Source organism: Lactuca virosa, chromosome 4, assembly GCF_052849685.1.
Source record: "Lactuca virosa cultivar CGN04683 chromosome 4, Lactuca_virosa_CGN04683_v6, whole genome shotgun sequence".
Taxonomy (NCBI): Eukaryota; Viridiplantae; Streptophyta; class Magnoliopsida; order Asterales; family Asteraceae; genus Lactuca; species Lactuca virosa.
This window is the reverse complement of record NC_136429.1, coordinates 193,953,584-193,969,953: the sequence shown is the minus strand read 5'-3', so window position 1 is coordinate 193,969,953 and position 16,370 is coordinate 193,953,584. Positions and strand designations below refer to the sequence as shown.

The window sequence follows — 16,370 nt, the reverse complement described above, 5'->3', positions numbered from 1 at the left end:
ATTTTATAGGAAGGATCATGAGGATGCATTTAAGCATCTAGATGAGGTCAATGACATTGCTGACTACTTCAATGTCCCGAATGTCAATAGAGATACCATCTTACTAAGGATGCTACCAGTCACTTTCAAAGGAGCTGCAAAAGACTGGTTGAAAGCACTTCCTCCTGGTACAATCACTACTTGGGCTCAAATGCGTGAGCAATTTCTAGATCAGTTTTGTCCACCTTCCAAGATAGCTAAACTCAAGAAGGCAATAGCCAACTTTGAGCAACAGCCGGGGGAGTCATTATACGAAGCTTGGGAGCTCTACAAGGGGTTGTTAAGGAATTGTCCTCAACATGATCTCATTGTTCAAAAAGAGATGTATATTTTCTATGATGGGGTCAATGTAATGACAAGACAACTCCTTGATTCTCAAGGCCCATTGACAAAGAAAAATCCAAGGGAGGTCAAGGAGTTAGTTGAAGAATTCGCAAGACACTTTCGTGAGTACCACAACCCAAGACAAGATGGAGAAAAACGCAGTGGGGGTGCACATTCTGAAGAGATGGCTGCTATGATGGCAATGCTCAATACTATGGACCGGAGATTGAACCAAATGGACCAATCAATTCACGCAGTAAGAGTTGGATGTGAAAGGTGTAATGGTCCACACTTGACCAAGGAGTGCAGCTTAGACGATAACGGGTACAAAAAGGCTCAAGTTTGCTACTCAAGTGGGGATAAGTATGATGAGGACTGGAGAAAATCAAAGAAAGAGTGGCTGCCATATGATGAATACAAGAGGCAAAAGGAAGAAAAATATAAGCAGACAGGCCGAGGCTTCTACCAAAAAGATCAACCATCAGCCGAAAAGAAAGTAGACTTGGAAAACATTTTGACCAAATTTATGGAAGCTTCCGAGAAAAGGCATGATGACACCGATGCAGTGCTAAAGGAACACATGAAAATGATGAAAGAACAGCACACAATGATGATTGATCAGCAAGCCTCTTTAAGAAATCATCAAGCATCGATCCATAATTTAGAAGCCCAAGTTAGTCAATTAACTACTTTGGTCAGTAACAATTTATCCTCACAATCTCCCAAAAAGAATACTCAATCCCATGTAATGATGATTTATATTGAAGAAGAGGCCATCTCTGAGTTCCTAGAAGCACTAGAAGTGGAGCCAAAGCCATCCAGACCAAAGCCAAAGAAGACGAAGCTCGCAAACGAAAATGTTGCTGAATTACCATAATCACGTCGTGAGCACACTATGATCACGACGTGGGCTCAGTCTGAACAGAAAAATTCAGATTCCGTTCCAGTTTACCGACCGCCTTTGCCATTTCCGTCTCGAGCACATCTCAGTCCACTGGAAAGGGAACATCTGGAGTTTATTCAGCAAATAAAGGGTATTCCTATTAATACCCCTTTTATTGATTCACTTTCAAAAATTCCAGAATACGTGAAGTTCCTACAAGATCTTGTAAACACTCGTCAGCAACTAAAGAAAAATTCTAAGGTCATTCTTAGTGAGCAAAGCTCAAGAGCTGTATTAGGAGAGATACCTAAGAAGATGGGAGACCCTGGACGCCTCACTATTCTGTGTGAGTTTGGAAATAATTTGAAGACTTATGCTTTAGCTGATTCCGGGGCTAGCATAAATTTGATGCCATTTTCATTCTGTCAAAAGCTGGATATTCAGAAAATGAAGGCTACAAAGATGACCATCCACATGGCAAATCGCTCGGTGACGCACCCAATGGGAATTGTAGAAGACATCCTTGTTAAAATTGGGAAGTTTGTTTTCCCAATTGACTTTGTGATTATGGATGAAGGAGGATGCAAATGTCCCAATCATTCTTGGTCGCCCTTTGCTAAATACGGCTGGCGCTTTAGTTGATGTTCGTGAATCCAAGCTTACATTGCGGGTTGGTGATGATAAGGAAGATTTTGGAATACAAGATGGTTTTCAAGGATATGATGTTAACGGTGGGGTGTTCAATATTGATGAAGATAATGAACTTGAAGAATTAGAAAAGCTCATGAAGGAAGAAATCAAGACAATTCATCAAGTCAAACGCACTAAACCAAGAGCATCCATCCCGTTTTTAGTTAAATTCATTGCCTACACGAATCCAACTTCTTGGGTAAGTAAGGAAAGTGATGAAATATTGAGTTATGATGACAAAGACGAGGTAACTTCCAAGGAGACAAGTCCAATGGTGAAGGAAGAAAAGATTCCTATGGAGTTGAAAAATAAAGAGAACTTGGAGAATAAAGGGAACAAAAGGAAACTTGACATAGACGAGACAAAGGCTAAAAAGGAAAATTCGAAAAAGGCATACATTCGACGTGTGCAAGCATACAAGAGGCGATGGAAGGAGCAGAAAATCCAGCAGGTGATGGACTCATCCGAAGATTCCACGTAGGGAGGCACGGAGTCCGGCTCACGACTCCATAAAAAAAAGAAGCGCTTCTCGGGAGGCAACCCGAGTTTGGTTTGGATTTTCTTTTGTTTTTAAGTTGTGCATTTTTTTTAGTTTTTTTTAAGGAAAATCGATCATATCATCTAAATCATTTTATGCATAATTAAAACACTGAGTGTAGGGTCCCTGGAAAAATTAAGATTAAGAAATATAATTAATGAAATCTAGGATTTAAAGGTCAACCACAATTCACGACGTGAATCCTCTAGTATTCACGACGTGAGTTAAGTAAAACTCACGGACATCTGTTTGCCAGCCCAATATATGTTATAGTCCATTTATTATTAATAGAATGGCCCAAATTTTCAACCCAAAACGGTCTTATGACGTGAGTGTGTGCAAATTCACGACGTGAATAGTGAATAACACGGGACCACGGATTAAAGACAGAACCCAATTTACCTAATTCATTTCTTTATCCCCCACGAAGTGAACGTGTTCTCTCTGGTCCCCCTTGTTCCGCTTGCGGCCGCCACTACTCAATATTCCACTTTTTCTCACGTAATCTTCCTCTTAAGGTATTAATTTTTTATTGCTAGTGATTAATTTTGCTTTAATGTTAGAGTTTAGGGCTAGGGTTCAGTATTTGGTTAATTGTTCATACATGCCTTAAAATTCGTGTTTTAGCTCCTGCATGATGAATTATTGTGTTTAGATTTTCCCTAGGGATAAACCCCATTGAAGTTGTTGGCCTGATTAAAGGACTGCCTTGACCGATTTTGACTTCATTAACGAATTCACGACGTTAGTCCTTGGTATTCACGACGTGAATCCTAGGCTTGACCATTACAGTTTTCTGCTTAGTTCTAATCTATTGGGATGTTTTGTTTGTGGTTGTTTGATGTTTATTTTTGCAGCAATGGCTCCCAGAAGAGAAGTTCCGACAGGGGTGGAAAGTTTGCACCCATTTTACGTTTTTCCGACCACCATGCCACGAGATATTTTGACACGTTGCAACAATAGGCTAGGGTGGTTGTACAATATGGAAATTGTTGTTGCCCCTACAATTCATTGGGAAAGATTGAGGGAGGTCGGAATCTTTGATAGGTTGTCTCCATTTCTCATGAAGATATTTTTGGGGAATGGGTTTTCGTTCACGTGCAAGGTCTGGCTTAATTTATTCAGTATCCAAGAGAGAGTATATACGGAACTATATGTGGAATTCTTTGCAACTGTGGCATTCCATGAGAATGTCCAAGACCCTACGTTTCTGCAAGCCTTAGTTTTTAGACTCGGAGGTGAATATCGTGAATGCAGTTTGGTTGAATTTTCTTGGAGAATGGGGTTATACACGGCTCAGGAAGCTATGACTCCAGAATTTGTTATGTTTTTGCGGGAGGTGGCTCGAGAATATGAAAATGGGGCCTCGGGGTTTGAGTTTTGGAACAATATTGCATCCGGAATATTCAATTCCGGAGTGTCACCCGAGAGCAGCATAAGATCCCCCATTCACCGCTTGATACACCGATTCATCACTTTCTCCATCAATCATAGGCGCCATGGGGATAAGGTCACGAAGCAAAATTTATTCTTTTTATGGTGCATCTTACAGCCGGGAGTGTGTTGTAACATTCTATATTTTCTGGCTCGCTTCTTGGCTGATTCTGCTGCAAGTCCCCGCCCTAGAAGCCCAATCCGTGGTGGCCACTTCATTACTAAATTGGCCCGTTCTTATGGCTTAATCGTTCCCGACATTACCCGCTCGTTGACTTGCATGGAGGGTAACGAGTTCACTATGGGATACTTGGAGACATTGAGGGTTGTTCGTAATTATGGGTCCCGTTGGGGGCTTGTTCATACTGATGATGAGGGTGATGATGGAGAGCAGCATGGTGCACAGTCTGAGCAACAACCACAGCCAAGGCCTCGGAGGAGGAATGTGCGAGGACGAGGAGAGAGAGGGCGACCGGTGCATCAAAATGCACCCTTTGGAGGAGATATGGCAGGTTATTTTGATCAGCTGTCTTTGAGTATTAATTGGATTGGTGGTACAATGGAGAATATGGTCCGACATTTCCTGATTGAGCAACCACCACATTTGGGTCACTACCCCATTTGCCCAACGTGGAGCTCTTATCAACATTCGAGGGGTGATGGGGCTGGTACCAGTGGGACACGCGAAGAAGAAGAAGAAGAAGATGATTGCTGCTTTTCATGTTTATTATTTAGTTTTTATTTTAATTTCGTTTGGTTTGGTTTTATTTGATTTTGAACTTGTTATGGTTTGTAAGACTTATAAGTTATTATGTTACTTTTATTTGTCCTTTGGTGGTTCTATTTCAGATTTGTTATGGATTCTTGGGAAAGGAAGGTCGAGTCGAGAGCGTATGTGTCTAGCCAAAGTTTGTTTAGAGTCTAGAGTCGCGAGTCGAGACCCACAATTGAAAATAAGTGTGGGGTGAGTCGAGAGAGAGGATGAATTTAGCGGACCATCATAGAAACTTTGCATTTGGAAGTGTCTTTATCCATTAAGATATTGGGGTGGAATGCCAAAATTGTTAAGAAAGATGGGCAGTTTTAATTTTCAGTCGCCCAGTTTTCACGTCGTGAGGCTATATTCCTCACATCGTGAGTTGGGTTACGAGGTATTTCTGAATACGCATTTCAGCGAACTCACGTCGTGGGACATATTACTCACGTCGTGAGTTGTCTGCTCTCACCACATTGAAGTCTTTTCGTTCCTATTCACTAAATGGATCACCACCATTATATTTGGAGTCCTTATGACGATTATTATATACAATGTGGCGTATGCTTTCCCACATTATTCTACACGTTTTGAAGATTTGCATCCACCTTTCTTGAAGATTTAAATTTCGATTCGTTACTTGTTGGCTCATTTTCATATTTCGCGAGTTCAAGTCCGAGTTCTTATTTAGAAGAGGTTCATATTCGAGATGCACATTTTATCCGCACTTATGGAGTTCGATCACGCCACTATCCCAGGGGAGTTTGTTCTTTTTTCTCCCTTTTATTGCTTTTAATTTAGTCTATGCATACAATGGGGGCATTGTATGTAATAAGTGTGGGGTAGGAGGTCGAAAAAGTAATTGCTTAAATTGCTAAAAGTAAATTGCTAGAATTTAGTAAATTAAAAATTTTGGATATAGATTTGAAATAATAATCTAAATAAAAATTCTAGTAACAGTAATAATCTAAAAATTTAAGTTGCTAGTGTTGTGTGGGATGATCCGATGAGAGCTCAAATGTTTAGTTGAGCCAATATACGTTATAGTGCATTTGTGGCCTCTTTTATTCTAGTGAAATCATGGGACAAAAACACAACCTCGCTTAGTTTGAGGGATGCAATATGTTTAGCAGCATGTACTTGAAATGTATCCAGGAAAACTAAAACCTTAACCAATAAAGGTTGAAGTTAAGCGCCCCTGCTTAAGCATGTAGGTTACCAAAAAGTGAAAAATTGAAAAATTGAAGAATTTTGGAACTATAGAAGTATCAAAGTTTGAAGATCAAAGATCAAAAAATTCTAAAAATTGAAAGTTAAAGATACCAGAAATTACAAAAGGTGATGAATTCAAAGTACAGATTGAAGATCAAATGTCAACGAAAGAAGAATTCAAGAGCTCCATTGTGGTATCTTAAAGTTGTAATTCTCTAGTTTATGTATGCTTGGGTAGCTTTACAAAAATACCTTGAGGTTAAAAAGATTTATGGGGATGGATTCGGAGGGATGCATAAAATGAGCATTGTTCAAAAGAAGTGGGCAAGTGTTTATGAGGATTGTGAGTATTTAGAATGGGGGGGTTACTTAGGAAACATCTTAGACACAAATGCATGCGTTGAGGCCTTGGCATAATGGCTGATTTGAGTTGGATCGTTCTATGTGTTGTTGGTGATGAAAGTTTAGTTTTAAAATAATTAGATTTGCTTGAGGGCAAGTAAAGCACAAGTGTGGGGTATTTTGATATTACCATATTTATACATATTTTTAGTCAATATTTATTTACATTTTTACTAATAATTTGGTTATTTTCATAGAATAATGGTACTTATAAGCTAAAATTATATTTTGCAGCCAAATAGAAGCATTTTTGAAGATAAGGACTGAAATTGACAAAACATGGAACTTTAGAGGCTTGAAGGAAAGAAGAATGGAAAAGTCAACAAATGACGTACTCACGACGTGAATAGTTCATGACTCACGACGTGAGTGGAGAATTCTAGAAGATATGCACCGGATGGAAGAAGAGTCCTTGCCGAATACGCTTATCTCATATTCACGAAGTGAGACTTATTGGCTCACGACGTGAACGGGGAAAAATCAGAAATTATATATATCCTTGTCCATTACGACTTAAAGAGACTTTTGGTGGATAGAATGCCGACCTAGAGACGATTTGGAGGAGAGAAGAAGTTCTGGAAGAGGCTTTTATCACCTAGGGAGAGAAAATTACATCAAAAGTTTATTTGTTTGGTACATTCATTATGACTTCTATTATGAATTGTGTTTGTTTATTAGTTGCTATGAGTAGTTGAATCTAGCTACTCTTGTTTAGCTAGATGAAGCTTCTAACTTATGGTTTAGCTTATTGATAATGGATTTGCTTAGTTGGTAATTTGCTTGTGTTTGATTTGTACTACCTAGCATGTTAATATTTGTTTATTTAGTTGCTTGAATTCATGTTCTGTGTAGCTTAGTGATTATTGAATTACATGAACTTGAAACCTAGTGATTTAGTGAACATTGAATTGCTAGAGCTAGGATCGACCAAAATCATAGATAGTAATTGAAGTAAATAAATTTGGTTGTGCTAGAGAACATAAATTATGACCATAATTGTGTTTGCCTAATCTTACATAGTAAATTCATAATCTACAACTTATTTTGTCTTTGATTGTGTGTGACCATACATAGTTTTACATGAATTAGTTTAATATTGGTAAATTTAGACTTAAATTACTAATACCATAATAACCAACTTGATAATCCATAATTGTTAGCTAACCATAAAGAAGAAGCGGATTCGAACTAAACAAGAGTGTTCTAAATTATTGATTGAATTTGAGTTAAGTTCGTCTGATCTTTCAAAATCAGATAAAAACCCTTCCTTTGTTAGTAATTAGGTTAATTTAGTAGTAGATAAATTAATTAGTCAAAACCATTCCCTGTGATCGACACCCGACTTACCCAACTATTCTATAATTTTGACTAGGTACACTGCCTAGGTGCAATTTAGTTAGTAAGGTAGTTAGGTTATAAATATTAAAATTAGGTGTAACTAATTGCATGCATCAATATGATTCTTATGTTTCGGACTCTCAAGTGATTTCAAAAACCACCTTAGTGCCAACCAAACCCAAGTTTAACAACCCATATGTTGGCCAAACTTCCAAGTCATCATCTGACTCCAGGAAGAAACCTTCATTGAATAGAAAAGATGTCATTGTTCCTAAGATAGAAGCCAAAAATGTACTCAAAAAGGAAATTAGGTCAAGAAAAGACTCCAGGTTCATTGAGAATTCCAAAAGAAAGTATCTCTGACTGTAAGCCCGGCCACTAGGAACCATAACACATTTGCGCCTATTAAGATTCTTAAAAGGCCATCCATTCCTCCTAGTTCGGTAGTTCAAAACAAAGTTGTCAGTCCCATTCCGAAAAAGACTGTTGATACTTGTCCCACAAAAAATAACTCTCCTCAGACTGTTTCCTCTGTTTTCATTGCTAAATCTGATGGTATGATTTTTAAACCTCAACAGCTTTCAAAACCAAATGTGCCATCAAAAGCAGTAAACAAAGAACGATTTGTTAAAAACACTGTCACTCAAAAAATTTCAAATAATTCAAAACAAAAGTTTATGTGGAGAGCTAAAAGTGTTGAAAAATATATTGCAACTTCATGTAACACTGTGATTCCTACAGCTTCAAAAACAGTCGGTCCGAGCAAAGTTGTTCCAAAACAACCTGTTGTTGAATATGATTTGCGGATCAATGAAAAGACTTTGGCATTTTGCTTCTTTCCCAAAGGATCTCGGAACAAGCCTTCTGAGACATCTGTTGCTCAAAAGTCACCACCACAGTCCAAAGCCCATGCCCAAGTCCCAAAATATAACTCGGAGCCTAAAAACTCCAAAATTCACTAATTTTTCCAGGCACTCTGTGCTTCGGAACAAGATACAATATGGTATATTGATAGTGCTTATTCCATGCACATGACGGGGCAGAAAGATTTTCTACGTGATCTCAAACTCTCACCAGATGCTGGCTATGTGACGTATGGCAACAACTCCAACACTCACATCCGAGGTTATGGAATCCTCACCAATGGAAACTCTTTGTCTCAAATTTGGCATACATAGCTGACCTGAAGCATAACCTAATTAGTGTGGCTTAACTTACTGATGCAAATCGTTGAGTTGAATTTTGCAAGAAACACAACTATGTCATATCCGAAGATCGGAAAGAATGTCTGATCAAGTTAAATGGCAACAAGAACATGTATCCTCTTAACATCAACATGATCATTGGTAAGCCTCAACTCTGTCTACTCTCTAAGACAGTTCCTGATGTCAGTTGGTTATGGCATCGAAGGCTTGCTCATCTAAACTTTCGATATGAATGATCTTGTTTCCGATGAAATGGTCAGAGGTCTGCCTCTCCTCAAGTTTGAAAACGATCATCTTTATGTTGCCTGTGAATGTGGGAAGCAATCGAAGAAAGGTCATCCTATCATCATCGAAAAATCAATCTCGGAACCGTTAAAATTGCTTCATATAGATATGTGTGGACCCTCCATTGTAGAAAGTCTACATCACAAGAAATACATTCTTGTGATTGTGGATGATTTTACAAGGTTTACCTAGGTTTTCTTCCTCGGGCTCAAGTCAGAAACCGCCTTGAAACTTATTACTTTCATCAAAGGAATTGAAGTTCTAGTGAAATTGCCTATTCGACGAATCCGAAGTGATACTGGTTCAGAGTTTACCAATGTCACCATTGATAAATTCCTATCCAAGAAAGGTATTGACCACACTTTCTTAGCTCCTTACACCCCACAGCAAAACGGTGTGGTCGAAAGACGCAACAAAACCCTATTTGAAGCTGCTCGATCGATGCTCAATTTTTCAAATCTTCCACTTTATCTCTGGGCTAAAGCCGTGTCCACTGTTTGCTTTACTCAGAATCAAAGCATCATCAATCGATGCCTCAATATGACACCGTACGAAGCCATGAATGGTCGTAAACCGGGTATCTCTTTTCTGCATGTCTTTGGCTGTCGATGCTTTATAAAAAACAATCGTGATCAGCTCACAAAATTTCAGCTGAAAGCCGATGAAGCAATCTTTCTTGGATACTTAGCAAAATCAAAAGCTTACCAAGTTCTAAATCGTAGGACTCGTGTTCTTGAAGAAAGCTTTGATGTCACCTTCGATGACAATTATGTTCGGAAGTCTGGCCCAATCCATGTCACAACCCACATCATGGAGTCCGATACTCCATCGCCAGGATGTCCGAATCATCAAATAATTCATGAAGTCGATTTTGAAACCCTATTCGGACCATCTGAAATAGCTCTTGATTCGGAATCTCGATCAAGACAATCCTCATCAACCGTAACTCCAATCTCACAAAATGCTCTGGTCTGACACCCACATTTCCTCCATTTGATTCCGAACCAATTCAAACTTCTCAGGTTGAGGGGGAGAATGGTTTTCCCTCTCTTGAACCAAATGTTGAAGGATTCCAAGATGCAGCTGACCAATTTGCTGAATTCGATCCTATTCGGGACAACAACGATGGCAACGTCAACTACTTCGACTTTCTGGACGAAAATGATGTTGATATCTCCGGTTCAGAAGTTCAGAGGGAGCATCACCCTCAAATTCAAGTTGTTCAGGGGGAGCAATACAACCCCATCGTTGATGTCAGATCATCCGTTGCAGAAGAGCTTCCGAGACTACACATTTGGACCAAAAATCATCCTCCAAACCAAGTTATTGGAAATATAAACGCCGGTATTCAAACTTGTTCTGCTACTAATATCCAAAATGAATGTCATTTCTCATCATTTATCTCAATGGTTGAACCAAAATCCATCAAGGAAGCACTAGAACATGCTGACTGGATTACAGCCACGCAAAAAGAGTTGGCAGAATTTGACCAAAATGAAGTATGGACTCTCGTCCCTCCTCCTTAGGATCACCCCCATTGTTGGTACGCTATGGGTGTTTCGAAACAAACTAGACGATGCTGTAGTTATCATTCGAAACAAAGCAAGATTGGTGGCCAAAGAATTCACACAGATTGAAGGACTTGATTATAACGAGACCTTTGCTCCTGTTGCTCGTCCTGAAGCCATCAGAATCTTTCTTGCTTATGCAGCTCATAAAGGCTTTAAAGTTTACCAATTGTACGTTAAGAGTGCTTTTCTTAATGGTGACCTTGATACCGAAGTGTATCTCCAATAGCCACCCGGTTTTGTCAATCATTCTTATCCGAATTATTGCTACAAACTCTGAAAAGCTGTTTACGACCACAAGCAAGCTCCTCGCGCCTAGTACAAGACTCTCACCGACTTTCTCAAGTGTTCTGGTTTTCAAAGAGGAATTCTCGATCCTACCCTGTTCTGAAGATCAAATGGAAAACATCTCATGTTGGTCCAAATCTACGTTGACGATATCATTTTTGGATCCACAAATTCATCAATGGTTGCTGATTTTGCCAAGTTAGTCGTTAGCCGATTCCAAATGAGCATGACTCGTGAACTAAGTTTCTTCCTAGGTCTCCAAGTAAAGAAATATTCGATGGACACTTGTTCCTCTGCCAAATTTCCAATGGGTTTCGGACACAAGATCTTCTCGGACCCATCGGGTGTTGCTGTCGATGAAAAGAAGTATAGAGGAATGATTGGATCGATAGTCTACCTAACAACAAGTCGTCCGAACATCATGTTTTCTACATGTTTGTGTTCCATATTTCAAGTCAAGCCAAAGATCTCTCATCTTTTGGCGGTTAAGCAAATATTCTGATACCTCAAAGGTACAAAGAGTCTCATAATCTAGTACTCAGCAAATGAGAGTTTCCTCCTACAAACATATTCTGATTCGAACTATGGTGATCTTCAATTGGACAGAAAAAACACATCTGGTGGCTGTCAATTTTTGGGTGGAAGATTTGTTAGCTGGTCATCTAAGAAACAAAACTGCATTGCACTTTCAACAACCGAAGTGGAATACATTGCTGCTGCTAGTTGCACCTCTCAAGTTCTTTGGATGAAATCATAGCTTTTGGATTATGGTTACTGGTTCCAACTAGGGATGGGCGATGGAACCGGACTGGTTCGGAACCGGAACCGGTATTACAATATTATAAGAACCGGTAACCGGACCGCCGGTTCCAATACCGGTTCCGGTCCCGGTTTTTCGGTTATTTTTCAGACAAGAATCGGTTATAAGTTAAATGAAACTAATGAGATTTTCCTAATGACGATGCAATTCATAATACTTACATGTTGCTAAGTTGGCTTCCAAAAAAACATAATATTCAATAATCAAGTTTCAAAAAAAACATAATATTCAATAATCAAGTTTCAAAAAACAAACACATCCCCATATATCAAATTTAAAACAATTCAACCAATCAAGTTTCAACCAAAAAATTCTTTCTAACTATCATCTACTTCTCCATTGGTCTCTTTCCCATTGCTTTGTCATTGTGTAAAGCTTCCTCAATCTCTATATAAAACACAAAACAAAAATGTTGTTAGCATTTACTAAGATGTAAAGGTCGTATAAAAATATAACAAGAATTGAAAGTTCAAAATACCCATAGCTACATCATCGTCATTTAAAATGTCGTCCACGTTGTCTATTATAGGTTTTCTACTCTTTCTAACCCAATCTTGGGTACACAACAAAGCTTCAACTATCACGTTCGACAAGTTAGCACGATAGTCGGTTAAAACTCTACGACTTGTGCTAAAGGCAGACTCCGATGCTACAGTTGAGATTTGTATCCCCAAAATATCTATTAAAAAATAAATTATTCTTAAATGTAACATCATTAATTATTACAAGAAATATGAAATATTAAAAAAAAATAGTCAATACCTTTTGCCATTCGAGCAACTATCGGAAATCTTAACCCGTTAAGTTTCCACCAACTTAGGATATCAAAACTTTTGTTGTACGTAACCCAAGGCTCTTTCAAATATATAATTAATTCATTTTCCATCGCATCCGAGTTGTCACCTCCACTATTAAGGAAGTTGCCAAAAAAGTCGTTATCATCATCACAATCAACGACTTGTTGAGAACTTTGTTGTTGAGAAGACCCGCCCATGTCGTATTTTTCCAAGTAGGTCTTAAAAAATTTCTCAATCTTCCTCTTGACCTCATAAAGCATTTCATATGCTTTCAATTCTATCTCCGACTTTGATAACGTTTCATCCTTGGAACCAATCATTTCTTTAAAAGTATAGAACAATAATTAAGACTTCATTGTAGGATCTAGCAAGACCGCAAAGTAAACATAATCACTCATCTTTGCATAGTCGCCCCAATATTTGTCATACTTGTCCTTCATGTCGGGTATCAAATGAACAAAGTTGACTTTGGTTGACCATTTTTTAAGATATAGGTTCACATCTAAGATTTCCCGTATTAATCGATGGACTAAAGGTTTTGTTGAAGCCGAAACGTTCTCCGTTTTCGTCTTAAACTTTTCAAGGAAATCCACCATCTCTTTTATCGCCTCGAAGTCCAAACGATCCAGTACTCTTTGTATATCTTTTTCATACGATTTTTCTATCAAAATTCATAAATAAAAACCAATTAAACTTTCATATATATAAAAAATGAAAAAAAAATGTTGCATTGATATGTTGTATTTCCAGGTTTGTATCTCATTCAATATTTAACCAAAGTATGATTTTTAAAAGTCTAAATTGAAGTATAAACACTAAGCTACATGTTGAAAAAAAATCAAGTAATTCCGACGTCATATGAGTGAGTTATGCTATTTTGAAAACCGGGACACAAAAGTAAAATGTGTTGAAACAGAAAAAATGTTGCATTCGTATGCTGTCTTTCCAGGCTTGTATTTAATTCAATATTTAACCAAAATATGATTTTTAAAAGTCTAACCTGAAGTATAAACACTAAGCTACATGTTGAAAAACAAATCAAGTAATTCCGACTTCATATGAGTGAGTTATGCTATTTTGAAAACCGGGACACAAAAGTAAAATGTGTTGAAACAGAAAAAATGTTGCATTCATATGTTGTCTTTCCAGGCTTGTATCTAATTCAATATTTAACCAAAATATGATTTTTAAAAGTCTAAACTGAAGTATAAACACTAAGATACATGTTGAAAAAAAATCAAGTGATTCCGACTTCATATGAGTGAGTTATGCTATTTTGAAAACCGGGACACAATAATAAAATGTGCTGAAACTAAAAAAAAATTAATACCTTTGATGCCAAATTCCACAAAAGCTTCCCATAACTCGTAGGCGGTCTTCAACAATTCGAATGTCGAGTTCCATCGGGTTGGAGAGTCGCCACACAAAAATTTCTTTGTTTCCAACCCCACATCTTTGATGGCTTTTTTGAACTTCTTAATCCTTTATGTTGAAGCTCTAATATACTTCACCGCCTTTTGTACACATTCCACATGATAGTTATGGTATTTTAACCCAACCTTCACGATAAGGTTAGGATGTGAGCAATACACCGTATGTGGAAATGTTTTCCACCGTCGTAAATCGTGGGAAACATTTTAACCAAAAATTCGATTGCCGTGTCGTTACACGTGGCATTATCGACGGTCATTGACATAACATTTTTCATACCCCATACATGTATGCATGCTAGTAACTCTCGTCCAATTTCCTCACCTTTATGTGTATCTATCTCCCTAAAATTGATGACTCTCTTGTGCATGACCCACTCGGCATCAATAAAATTTGCTGTGACAACCATGTAATTGACCTTTTTACAAGAGGATGTCCAAGTGTCGGTTGTCAAGTGTATAGCGGTGTTTGCATTACTAAAATACTTGAGCAATTTATTCCTCTCATCTAAGTAAAACTTGCCTACGTCTCGGGAAATTTTATGTCTAGAAGGCAAGATCACCCTACCATTAAGCGCGTTAGTATATTCAATAAATGCTTCATTTTCAACATACTTGAACGGTAGTTCACCAACGGTAAAAAGGCCTAATAATGCTTGTTTGATCCTAGCGTCGTCATGTTTCCATGTTTGTACACTAGTCTCACCATTTGGTTCCTTCTTAAAATTCAATTTGGCTTGCTTTTTATCATTTTTTTCTTTGTTGCCCGGGTTTAACTTGCAATTCCTCCAATGTTTGTTCATATTAGAAGTCCCGTTTCGGTCCGTATCGACTTTAAGTATTGTTTTACAATGAATACATTCCTCACTTTTCCTTTCAACACCATCATCCTCTATAATCCACACCGGCTCGAACGCTACCCAACAAGGAGCGGTTCCTTTAGCATCATTCCTTGCTCTTTCTCGTTTGCTAGTAATTGGTTTCGGCACACCTCCATTCCTTTTTCGTTTCTTAGGACTTGGCTTTGGCACGTCTTCTTTTTCGGATCCGTCACTAATATTATTAATTATTGGTGGTGTCTCACCAATAAAATCGTCTTCATAATCCTACATTTGGAAAATGAGTCAAAAAATATTATATATCATCAAGCAAAATGAGTTCAAAAGAAGTTTAATTCGATTTGGATAAGTGACATTATTTTACACCATACTAAGTTCTAAGATTTTATTTTTATATTATTAGAGTTTTCTCAAACAATAATTGAATATTAAGCCTTTAGGAGGAAAACAATTAACAAAATATATTATATCTTTTTACGTTATATCATAAAAAATATTCTAAATATGAAATCTATTAATAAACATTTGAAATAAATTATGTATGGAATACATCATTCCTCTAAACTGAATGCAAATTTATTTGGTGGCAAAATGAATTCCAATCATTAGAAACTATTAACAGTGACAGGGTAATGATTCCAGGTATCAAAGTTGTAATAATTTTGATTTCAAGAGCAATTTTGACATGATATGTAAATTGCAAGACATCGATCAATATCCAACTTTTGTTGTTTAATCAATGTTTATTCATATTGTGTGGCGTTGAATATGCAGAGCAATCCTCTCTAACCTAATCTATATGTGCCATGTTGGTAGACTAACTTAATTTTGGTAAAAATAGTTCTTATTTCAATTATGTTACAGCAATAATCAACAACACAGCAAGCAACAACAGTAAGCAACGATTGATTTTTACACAGTAAGCAACAATAGCAACGACGTACTTGAGTTTCATCTTCTGTGTTAACCCAATTACTTGAGCTTGGCTTCCCTATTGTTACACAAAATCGATTTTTTCCTTAGAATCGAATTTTTTTTCACAAAATCCGATCGATACTATCGTGATTTCCTATTGCCCAAGCAAAGCCGACGTCCCTTAATTTCCTCTGTGTGATACTGTGATGATCGAGACTTTTTTTATTTGGACTTGCCGATTTTTTGTTTAGGTTAGTTAAAGAATAGATTAGGATATACACTAAATCAAATAATATTTTCAGAATAGATTTACATGGATTCTGACTCTTAAACTTCCGGGCCGGTTCCGATTTTTTAACCGGTTTTTATTAGAACCGAACCGGTGGTAGAACCGGAACCGGTTTTGCTATAAGTCAAGAACCGATAACTGAACCGCTCTACAAATTTATGTCCGGTTCCGGTTCCGGCGGTTCAAATGCTTATCCCTAGTTCCAACAAATTCCAATCTATTGTGATTCTTAAAGTGTCATTGTGATTTCACACAATCCAATTCAACACTCCATGATGAAGCACATTGATATACAATACCATTTCATTAAAGATCATGTC

The 16,370-nt window shown here is 37.6% G+C and overlaps 1 non-coding gene across 1 annotated transcript; it reads right to left on the bottom strand.

The window, feature by feature from the left end:
• Positions 1-238: 238 nt before the first annotated feature.
• On the bottom strand, positions 239-345 carry LOC145110237 (small nucleolar RNA R71). Its single transcript, XR_013709619.1, has one exon. It is a non-coding gene; the product is annotated as a small nucleolar RNA R71 (small nucleolar RNA).
• Between the last annotated feature and the right edge of the window lie 16,025 nt (positions 346-16,370).